Here is a 12499-nt window from a genome sequence, read left to right on the forward strand (position 1 = left end):
GTCTTTTATTGTCTTAATACGGATGATTGTGGCATACAGCTCATGAAAACCCAAAATTCCTATCTCACAAAATTAGCACATCATTAAAAGGGTCTCTAAACGAGCTATGAACCTAATCATCTGAATCAACGAGTTAACTCTAAACACCTGCAAAAGATTCCTGAGGCCTTTAAAACTCCCAGCCTGGTTCATCACTCAAAACCCCAATCATGGGTAAGACTGCCGACCTGACTGCTGTCCAGAAGGCCACTATTGACACCCTCAAGCAAGAGGGGAAGACACAGAAAGAAATTTCTGAACGAATAGGCTGTTCCCAGAGTGCTGTATCAAGGCACCTCAGTGGGAAGGAAAAAGTGTGGCAGAAAACGCTGCACAACGGGAACAGGTGACCAGACCCTGAGGAAGATTGTGGAGAAGGGCCGATTCCAGACCTTGGGGGACCTGCAGAAGCAGTGGACTGAGTCTGGAGTAGAAACACAGGCGTGTGCAGGAAATGGGCTACAGGTGCCGCATTCCCCAGACCTGGGCTACAGAGAAGCAGCACTGGACTGTTGCTCAGTGGTCCAAAGTACTTTTTTCGGATGAAAGCAAATTCTGCATGTCATTCGGAAATCAAGGTGCCAGAGTCTGGAGGAAGACTGGGGAGAAGGAAATGCCAAAATGCCAGAAGTCCAGTGTCAAGTACCCACAATCAGTGATGGTCTGGGGTGCCGTGTCAGCTGCTGGTGTTGGTCCACTGTGTTTTATCAAGGGCAGGGTCAATGCAGCTAGCTATCAGGAGATTTTGGAGCACTTCATGCTTCCATCTGCTGAAAAGCTTTATGGAGATGAAGATTTCATTTTTCAGCACGACCTGGCACCAGCTCACAGTGCCAAAACCACTGGTAAATGGTTTACTGACCATGGTATCACTGTGCTCAATTGGCCTGCCAACTCTCCTGACCTGAACCCCATAGAGAATCTGTGGGATATTGTGAAGAGAACGTTGAGAGACTCAAGACCCAACACTCTGGATGAGCTAAAGGCCGCTATCGAAGCATCCAGGCCTCCATAAGACCTCAGCAGTGCCACAGGCTGATTGCCTCCATGCCACGCCGCATTGAAGCAGTCATTTCTGCCAAAGGATTCCCGACCAAGTATTGAGTGCATAATTGTACATGATTATTTGAAGGTTGACGTTTTTTGTATTAAAAACACTTTTCTTTTATTGGTCAGATGAAATATGCTAATTGTGTGAGATAGGAATTTTGGGTTTTCATGAGCTGTATGCCAAAATCATCCGTATTAAGATAATAAAAGACCTGAAATATTTCAGTTAGTGTGCAATGAATCTAAAATATATGAATGTTAAATTTTCATCATGACATTATGGAAAATAATGAACTTTATCACAATATGCAAATTTTTTGAGAAGGACCTGTACATCGCCTTACAAAAATATTCCTATCCCTTGAGCTTTGTTACCATTTTACATCACCACCACATACAGTACTTGGGTATTTTATTGAGATTTGATATGACAGACAAAATAAAAGTGCACATATAAAAATCTGAAAATCAAGGTGTTCATTTGTATTCAGCCTTCTTTATTCAGCTTCCCCTAAATAAAATCCAGAACAACCAATTGCCACCCCATTGGGCCCACCACCAGCAGGGGGAACCATGAAGGACTGGTGCAAAGAGGATTGTGCATTCAAGCTGAAGGAGTCCTATCAATTCTGGTTGGTTTGTGAGACTAAGCATGCTGCAGCCTGGGCGGTAGCAAAGGCAAAAACTCAGGCCATGGAAAAGGACTCTCAGTTGGCCTTGAATCGATTCTGGAAAACCATACAGCGCCTCAGGATAGGGAAGCAGTGCTTTGTCAATACTGTTTACATTGGGGGTGGGGAGCTGCTGACCTTGACGGGTGACATTATCTGGTGGTGGAAGAACTAATTTGAGGATCTTCTCAATCCTAATGTCATATCTTTCCTGGAGGAAGCAGAGACTTGGGACTCGGAGTTGGACCTGTTCATTACCTAGGCTGAAGTTGCTGAGGTGGTCAAAATGTTCAGCGGTGGCAAGGCTTTGGGTATGGATGGGATCTGCCCTTAGTACGACAGGTCTCTGGATGTTGTGGGGCTGTTTTGGCTGATATGCCTCTTCAACATCGCGTGGCGGTTAGGGACAGTGCCTCTGGGCTGGCAGACCGGGGTGGTGTGTTCCAGCTACAGGTGGATCACACCCCTCAGCCTCTCTGAAAAGGCCTATGCAAAGGTCTTGGAGAGGAAAATCCGGCCAATAGTCAAACCTTGGCTTCAGGAGAAGCAGTGTGGTTTTCGTACTGGCCGTGGAACACCAGACCAGCTCTACACCCTCTACAGGGTGCTTGAGTGTTCATGGGAGTTTGCACAACTGGTCCACATGTGTTTTGTGGACCTGGAGAAAGCATTCGACCGTGTCCCTCGTGGTGCCCTATGGGGGATGCTCCAGGAGAACCGAGTCAGGGGCCTTTTGTTAGGGACCATCCGGTCTCTGTACAAGGAGGACGTCTGGTATAGGGACCTCTGAATTTCGTCTCTCCTTTTTGCAGATGTTGTGGTCCTGCTGGCCCCCTCTAGACAAGATCTACTGCATAAACCGGAGCGGTTTGAGGCCGAGTGTGAAGCAGCGAGGATGAGGATCAGCTCCTCTAAGTCCAAGGCCATGGTTCTCTACCAGAAAAGGGTGACTTGCCCTTCCCGGGTTGAGGGGAGTTCTTGCCTCAAGTGGAGGAGTTTAAGTATCTCAGGGACTTGCTCATGACAGCAAAGGTGGTTCTACAAAGTATTGACTCAGGGGGACTGCATAAATGCATGCCACACTTTTAAGATCTTTATGCGTAAAAACAAATTGCAAACCATGTATAATTTTTCGTGGACTCCACAATTACTTTGTGTTGGTCTATCACATAAAATCCCAATAGAATACATTCATGTTTGTGGTTGTGACAACAAAATGAGGAAAAAGCTTAAGGGGCATGAACACGCATGCAAGGCAATGTAACTCAATTTTAAACTGCCTTTAATAACTTAAATTCAGCTCCCCATCTATTCAAGTGTGTTCAATTGGACAACACCAGATTTTAACATGTAACATTATCAACCAGGAAGAGAATGTTTTTTTCTTTCCTATAGAAAACTGATTGATGTCGGAGTTTCTTTTGTCACAGTGTGCGGGCAAAACTACAAAGACCAGATCATTACTGGAGCAGCACAAATGAGAGTCTTTTATTAAAAGCGCTCAAAAGGAGAGTGGGAGAGGAAAAAAAGGGTAGGAGGACAGGTTCAAGGTTCCAGGTGCAAAAGGGTAGATGGAATAATAAATACAGCCTTATTCACTCAGGCTGCTTTTTTGCTAATTGACCTTTACTTTAAGGGTAAAATGAGAACGGCATTAGCTTGAATTACAGCCAACATGGTGGTACTTCACTCTGCTACAATTAGTTAAGGTATTGTACCACATAAAAAATGCAGACACTGAATGAACCAGTTCACTTTCCAGCACTTACTCAATGATATGACTAATAGAGAGGTCTATTGTGCAGCTTTTGTCCTATACAAAATATCTTATTTTTGCAGCAATTACATTTTATGCTGTATCACATTTTAAAAATCACTGGTAAAGTGCAGGCCAAATGCTCTATATGCTCTGTTTCTCCCGTTTTTACTATGCCACACCAGTCAGGATAAATGTGACCTAAAAACGTGCTGCAGGCCAATTTCTTCCACTAAAAGATTGTAACCAACAAATCAAAGTGTAATGTTGCAGGTAACAGAAGAGTCTGCACTGATTTTCTCTGTAATCTGTGGGTGGTAAGAACTCTGCTCAGAAAATTCTAAAACTTTCTTTTAGACCACCATATATTTTAATCCCACACCTGCAATGCAAGGAATAGACTCATTGTGTTATTGTGAGTTGCAAGTGATTCATTCACACTCCACAGAGTTAATGGTCTTATCTGTCAGAGGATCTATCACCTTTAATTAAGAGATGTGTGAACCGAAAATATCCCCCCTGCTCAATTACCAGAATAACATGTTATACACGTGATGAAACAGCAGCAACAATCCAGAGCTGCACATTGGCTGTGGGGTCGTCAATTTACCAATCACAATCTGGTTTAATTAACCTGGTTGAGGTGGTCTGCTTCTGTGTGGATGAATACAGAAGTAGTGCTCTGGGAATATTCTGAGCTCCTAGAGCCAAATAATCACCAAGTACATCTATGATTCAGGCAGGAAAGGGCTTCTGGCATTCAGAGAAGTGCAATCAATTTTTGCTGTCTCCAACAGGTTACGCCTTTCCAAAGACAAAACAATGCTGAAAGAGTCACCACCTTACAGTGTAGGCTTGCTTGGGTTTTGTATTATACAGTAAATTGACATTAATCACACATGTAAAGAATTACATGTGTAATTATTACAGATGAAAAATACTTGTGAAAAATAATTGTGGTTAGGTTTTATTGATCCAGCCTCACCACTCCACTTCTGACCGAACCAGTGTTTTTCCTGAGTTAATTTGTCAGAGGTTTTACACAATATCGACAACAAACGCCTCTGTGACTTTCAGTTATGTGAGCAAATGCATCATCCAGCTGTGAAACAATCCAGAAGCTGTTACAATTGACATAACTAACACTTATAGGGCGTAAGGCTTTAAATCAATTGTGAATTAAACTTTGAAAAGGACAAATGAGATTTTCTAGTTCTGAGTCTGTCTCTGACATTCTTTTCTCTGCAGACTGTTTTAGAGTTGTATAACAAGTTATTCTTCCCCTCCCCAGTGTTCTGCAGGGTGTTCTTGAAATCTTTGTAGACTTAGATTTTGATCAATATACCATGCAGAAAGTTCTTACAGAATTTAGCCAAAGAGCTAAGAGTTGCACACTGGGCAAGCTGATCCTGGACTTGCACAGTTTATTTTCAAATGATCACATATCCCATCCCACTATTGCAAATCTGTCTTGCATTTCGATTACATAGTAACTGAAATTCAATTACCTTCTAAATTATTCCGCTAATAAGTCGACCATTTGAGGCATTCTAGACTTTGTAGAGCAATGAATTTCAACCTCCAAATGTGGCAATTATATATTTTTACCCTTTTCATCCTAGTGTACCTGTTCTGTCCGCATCATAGGAGACACCCATACCTCATAGATGTTACAGGGTATGATGCTGCACAAAATGTGCGTCATTTGTTCATGCTTAGACCTGTGTAAAATATGTCATTAGGCATGCCAACAGCTTTACAAATTTAATTTAGTTGCAGAAATACTGCGGTCGTAGGGTGTATCAGAGGTGGACAATAAGCTGAGTACAGGGAGCTGGTGGACTGCTATGTGGCATGGTGTAGAAACACTCATCTCATCATGAACATGAACGTGAAGAATAGATTAAACACTATTTCCATCACGGGAGAAGAAGTGGAGGTGGTGGAAGAGCATAAATACCTCTGTGTTCACCTGGACAACAGACTGGAGTGCAGATGCAACTGTGAAACGTCTACAAGAAGGGACCGAGCAGACTACTTCTTGAGGAAACTGTGTTTGCAGCAAGATACTGCAAACACCGAATATAAGTCTGTTGTGGAGAGTGTGATCTTTTCTGCAATCATCTTTTGGGGTAGCAGCATCAGAGCCAGGGGCTTAAAAAAGCTCAACAACCTGATAAAGAAGGCTGGCTCTTTTTTGGGGAGTCCCCTGGAACCTCTGGAGATCATTGTGCAAAGAAGGATTCTTCATAAAATGAAGAACATTATTGAGAACCCTGAGCACCCTCCTCATGTGATTGTTGTACAACAACCGAGTGTCTTCAGTCAGAGGCTTCTTCAGATCTGCTGCAAGACAGACCGCTACAGGAGATCCTTCCTGCCCACAGCCATCAACATCTACAATGGCTCTTTGAAGAAACCTGTATAAATTGAGCTACAACAACATTTAATTTCCCTTTGGGATTAATAAAGTATTTTTGAATTTGAATTAGAATTTGGAGTCATGCACTGAAATATCAACCAGTCATTAAAGTACCAAACCACATGTACAAACCCCAAGGAAACAACAGGTATCTAGGGCAACAATTCACCAGTTGCATCAGTTAATTTCTACATCATAGTTTTATAAGCCTCAATGTTTCCAGTATGTTTTCTTTATATATTTTAGAGACCACAAGTCAAAGAATTTGCTTGTATGGGAAGATTTTAAACAATGTTGGTTTTTTTGTTTGTGTTTTAGGTCTCATTTATGAACTAATGTTACATTAACTGACATTAATGTTTTGAATTTTGGTTTCTGGTATTTCAGTCTGAAATGAAATCAGACACCCAAATTTGTGCTCTTGCAAACAAAAAGTGTTGTTAATCTTATGTTTTCATTTACTGATCTAAAGTTTTTTCTTTAAAATATAAATCTGATGCATAACTATACTGATGGTTGTCCTTGTAGCTGCAGATTCACAGCTTAAGTAAAAGCCCAGTCTCTCAAATCAGAGATTTTGTCCTAAAGGGTAGCAGTAGTCATCCTCCGTACAGTAATGAGCAACACTTGTCACCTCCCTCAGGTCTTATTGTGCAGGTACCAGTGAGGCAGATCATAGAAGATGAAGCACAGCGGGAAATGAGATCACTACCCCAAAAATGCCACTCAGCTTTCAAGAGAACAGAAGACCCTCCTCACGATCCCCTTCATTCACCCACTCCCATTTTTGGCTTATTTCCAAGAATAAGTAGGCAGACTGCTCTTGTAGGTATGAATAATGGAAGCAGCCTGCAGCAGGAGCTCATTTCCAGTGAGTGATCATCACACTAAAGTAAGACTTAATGATCCCACAGATAAAGAGAGAGGCTGGCATGCATGATTAACACCCTCAGGTCTCTCTCCAGAACCACGCAGCCTCTGCCATCGGATCCTCTCACCGCTCTGAGTCTACAGGATCAAAACCAACGAGTCTGAATCACTGGACTTAGCAGATGCCAGCAAATAACACTAATTAAAAACCTGTAATACCATTTTAGATAAATGCTTCTAAAAGCGTGCAAAACCTCAACATTCTTGTAAATATGTGAGCTAGACGTTCTCCTCTAATTATGATTTATAGATAACAAACGACAAACTAACCCCCAGTACTGAGGGCAGAATTTTACTTTTGTTTTCTTCTACTTTCTTTACTGCAAGTTCCATTGGTTGAACATAAACATATGTGGTATTCACAGAAATAGTAGAATCTTGGCTAAAAGCTGATGTAAACCATTTCTACATACACCAAAAACAGTTAAAACTAAAGGCAGTTGAATGTGAAAATAAACAAACTCCACAAAATGACGTAACCGCAAAACTCGGTCTCAGCTGTTCACGACACGGCTTCTACACACACAACCAGCATGTCTGCTGTAAGCAGAGAGCTCACAGATTCCAAAAAATAAATTTTGTCCCAATCCACCCAGGTTTTACTCAACCAGCAGCAAAGGAAGGCCATAATTATTACTCCCATTTGAAAGACATAATTATTAACAAAATGATTGTTTAGATAGAGTATGTAAATTCTAAGAAAAATTCGGTTAGATTTGCGCATGTTACTTTGAGCTCAAACTTCACAATACCCCTTTGGGCTTAAGAGGTAAAAATAAAAAATCTTTACATATGTAAACAAATATGTAAATATGTAAACAAAGAACATATGTAACAGCCTTTTCATTAAAGCAACTATATGTTAGCATGTATTTGCCCAGTCATAATGCAACATTAAAATACTTTATAGTGTGTAGCAGGGAAGCTGTCAAATATAAAAAAACTGAAATAAATAAATATATTATGGTTTTTATTTTTGTATATTAAATGGCATATATTAAAATTATTGACTTCGACCTATTTATAGATTTTTTTGTGTATTTATTACAATGTTATTTGAATTAATACACATTGATAATATACAATATACAAATAATGATTTCATATTTCTTTTATTTATTGAGTTGTGACACTTTCGGCCCTTAGTCACTAGGTGGCACTGCTGTAAAATAAAAGGATATCTATAAAAAGTTTCCTCTTCCTCATTATTATGCCGAGTTACTTTTAACTATCAAGTTATCCCAAAATAAATATGAAAATACAGCTGAAAATATGATATTTCTTTTTAAAGGTTTATTCTGAATTAACGCCTCACATAAAAAAAAAAACAGCCTTGTTACAGAGAGCAGTGTAGGTTTGACTCATGCTGAAAATATGAGGTATCGCAATTTGAGGTCATGATGCATATCTGAGTCAAACACTGCTCCTGAAGGACATGGTTTTGAGTTACACTTAGTGTCTGACAGCACGCTTTATGTGTTTGTTTCAATAGGCCATGCTTCCAGTCATAGTGAGATAAGTCGGCTGGAATCCCACAGAAGTGATCCCAGCACGCCAGCTGTGACTCGTGTTACCAAGAGATGCTTCAGACTGAACCGTAGCAGCTGACTGGAAGCCACATCGTCTCACCTTCCACCAGTGACAAAGGCCTGAGCTCATGTATCAGTGAGACTCGACTCAAACATTTACATTGACATGGCTGCTTCATCAGGCCAGATACAGATGATAGGCCTGAGCATGCAACAAATGTTCTCTCACTTATCTCATCTTATGCTCTTATGCCAGTAACTCACCGGCTGTCATTACAAAATACCATGACCTGCTAACAAAGCAAGTCTATATCCAGGCTGTCATTATAGAGAAGTTTTAACTGTTTGTCTTCTGGCAGTACAGACTGAATCTTAAAACTAACCTATCTAAGACTTAGTTGTTTTATTCAAACTGAAATAAATGTTAAAACATTTGTAAAACTAAAAATTTTATAACTTTTTTAGTTAAATTTCTGCTAAAATATTTTTAAGTAAATTGTTTTCTTATGAGCCTGCCCAAGGTTCCATTGGGCCCATAGCAGAATTAATTTTTTATATGATCCATCTTAGTTCATTTGTTTTAAAGTGAAATAATGAGCCAAAAATGAATTACACTGAATAACAGCGGTCTAAATATAATTAGGTTTGCTTAATAATTGTATCATTTAATACACATTATTTGTAAACTAAATAGGAGTTGGGTTAAAGTGTTCATTTTAAAAAGTTTTATTAAATTTCGTTTGATATTTAATTTCTATAGTCATGAGGAGCTTTCCTGAGCTCAGAAGATAACGCAGGAGGAAGTTCATTCCAGTCTATTGCATATGATAGTTCCCATAAAGAACAGGATGCCAACAGAAAACAATGCTTAATGGGTTAAAATAGGGTAGAAATTATTTATATTATGCAATAGTACAAAATTAATAGTGTCCAAACAGCTTTTCTGTTTTTCTTTTAGATTTTGTGGCACTAGGGGGTCTTTATTTATTAGTAGCATAACGGGAAGATGGGCAGAAAGAGAGGGAACCCAGGACAGTTGTGTTGAGGACTGTAGCCTCGGTATATGGTGCACCTAATCTACCACTGAGTCACACTACATCTTATAGGAGTCCCATACAGTACCACAGTACCTGTGAAAAACATCTAATCTAAATTAGAAAGAGAAACGATAACAATAAAAGAACAAAGCACTATGCTTCTTAGGACACACCAAGCCGGCTGCCTAGACTGATGTTTCATACAATTATTTTATAACAAAACCAAAGAACTGGTTCAGTCAATTATTTTTTTCACCCTACTTAAAAAGCATTAATCTGACCTGTGAGATAATCAGTTTAGAGCCACATTTTGGCCGCAAGCAACCACGGATAAAGCATGTTTTATAACTGCTTTTTTTACAAACTGTTTTAGTGCTTACATTGTTGTCACAGCTCAAACAATGACAACAGTAACTGTTAAATAATCTTTTACTTATTGCCTCTAATATCATAACTTTAAGGATACGAAGGTTTGCTTTCATATATGTTCATTTTTTAAGATGTCCTTTGAGGATAATATCTCTGCCAAGCAGTTGCAAAGCTTGCCTATACCTCTGGCCGTCTCCGCCTGCTTTTCCACCATGTTCTATAGGCTAAATCAATTTCATGTACAGTACAGACCAAAAGTCTGGACACACCTTCTCATTCAAAGAGTTTTCTTTATTTTCATGACTATGAATATTGTAGTTTCCCACTAAAGGCATCAAAACTATGAATTAACACATGTGGAATTATATACTGAACAAAAAAGTGTGAAACAACTGAAAATATGTCTTATATTCTAGGTTCTTCAAAGTAGCCACCTTTTGCTTTGATTACTGCTCTGCACACTCTTGGCATTCTGTTGATGAGCTTCAAGAGGTAGTCACCTGAAATGGTTTTCACTTCACAGGTGTGCCCTGTCAGGTTTAATAAGTGGGATTTCAAGCCTTATAAATGGGGTTGGTACCATCAGTTATGTTGTGCAGGAGGTGGATACAGTACACAGCTGATAGTCCTACTGAATAGACTGTTAGAATTTGTATTATGGCAAGAAAAAAGCAGCTAAGTAAAGAAAAACGAGTGGCCATCATTACTTTAAGAAATTAAGGTCAGTCAGTCTGAACAATTGGGAAAACTTTGAAAGTGTCCCCAAGTGCAGTCGAAAAACCATCAAGCGCTACAAAGAAACTGGCTCACATGAGGACCGCCCCAGGAAAGGAAGACCAAGAGTCACCTCTGCTGCGGACGATAAGTTCATCCGAGTCACCAGCCTCAGAAATCGCAGGTTAACAGCAGCTCAGATTAGAGAACAGGTCAATGCCCCACAGAGTTCTAGCAGCAGACACATCTCTAGAACAACTGTTAAGAGGAGACTATGTGAATCAGGCCTTCGTGGTAAAATAGCTGCTAGGAAACCACTGCTGAGGACAGGAAACAAGCAGAAGAGACTTGTTTGGGCTAAAGAACACAAGGAATGGACATTAGACCAGTGGAAAATCTGTGCTTTGGTCTGATGAGTCCAAGTTTGAGATCTTTGGTTCCAACCACCGTGTCTTTGTGAGGCGCAGAAGAGGTGAACGGATGGACTCTACATGCCTGGTTCCCACCGTGAAGCATGGAGGAGGAGGAGGTGTGATGGTGTGGGTGCTTTGCTGGTGACACTGATGGGGATTTATTCAAAATTGAAGGCATACTGAACCAGCATGGCTACCACAGCATCTTGCAGCGGCATGCTATTCCATCCGGTTTGCGTTTAGTTGGACCATCATTTGAACCCAATCGAGATGGTTTGGGGTGAGCTGGACCGCAGAGTGAAGGCAAAAGGGCCAACAAGTGCTAAGCATCTCTGGGAACTCCTTCAAGACTTGGAAAACCATTTCAGGTGACTACCTCTTGAAGCTCATCAACTGAATGCCAAGAGTGTGTGGAGCAGTAATCAAAGCAAAAGGTGGCTACTTTGAAGAACTTAGAATATAAGACATATTTTCAGTTGTTTCACACTTTTTTGTTCAGTATATAATTCCACATGTGTTAATTCATAGTTTTGATGCCTTCAGTGTGAAGCTACAATATTCATAGTCATGAAAATAAAGAAAACTCTTTGAATGAGAAGGTGTGTCCAAACCTTTGGTCTGTAATGTACTTCATTAAATGTTCTGATTTCTTCCCTGTTTGACCAAAGTGCCATTTTTTTGTTTTTCCACCCTCCCTTCTTTGTGAGAACCAAAGTTGTCAAACCCATTATAGAAACTCTGAAGGCAAAGAGTATACAGGAAAAAACAAACATTTGATATATAAAAACCAGGCTATTTCTGTTTGTTGTTTCCAATCGGATGATATAAAAATAGTCTCATCTGTCACTCAAACCAGTCTGCCCAACAAAACCTGAACTCCTTGAATATCCAACAATGTCTGAAGCAATTTCATCTCTCTCCAATAACAGAGATTAATTTATATGATACTTGGAAAACTGAAGAAAAAAATCAGAGTTTTATGTCATGAATGTGCATTTATTTCTACCGGTTTTCTTAAATCTGTCTTTAATTCTGCTCATGGAGGCGCATGACTTGTTTAAGCAAACATTTAACACTGTATTATATCGTATTGGACCAACAACACAGCAGGGTTCCGAACAATTTTACAGTAAATTGACATGAAAGGCTCTGTAAAAGGATAATAAAGCCTAAACGGACCACAGACTCGCAAGCTGACCCACTTGTTGGTTATGACTCCATTCTTACAATCTGTGCAAACTGGCCTACATTATACCAGTGTCAGCTTGTATTCCATTCAGGTGAAATTATCCGTCTGATCTCCCTCAGCCCAGCTGAGCTCTAACACCCCTACTGTTGCGAGAATAAACAGTAGCTGGGAGAAAAAAAAGAAAACGGGACCCACCACATAGCCGGAGTTAATATAACTAAGACTCGCTGATGTCCCAAGAACCATATTTTAGTTGTTTAAAGAATTTGTGTGGTTATTACAGGCTTCTTTAGTTTTTAAAAAAGGAAAGTTGCTCAAGGTTTCATCTCTTGTAAGTATATACAGTATATTCCTGACAATGTTATTAAAAACCAAACAGA

The sequence above is a fragment of the Girardinichthys multiradiatus genome, chromosome 2 (genome assembly GCF_021462225.1).
Source record: "Girardinichthys multiradiatus isolate DD_20200921_A chromosome 2, DD_fGirMul_XY1, whole genome shotgun sequence".
NCBI classification, from domain to species: Eukaryota; Metazoa; Chordata; class Actinopteri; order Cyprinodontiformes; family Goodeidae; genus Girardinichthys; species Girardinichthys multiradiatus.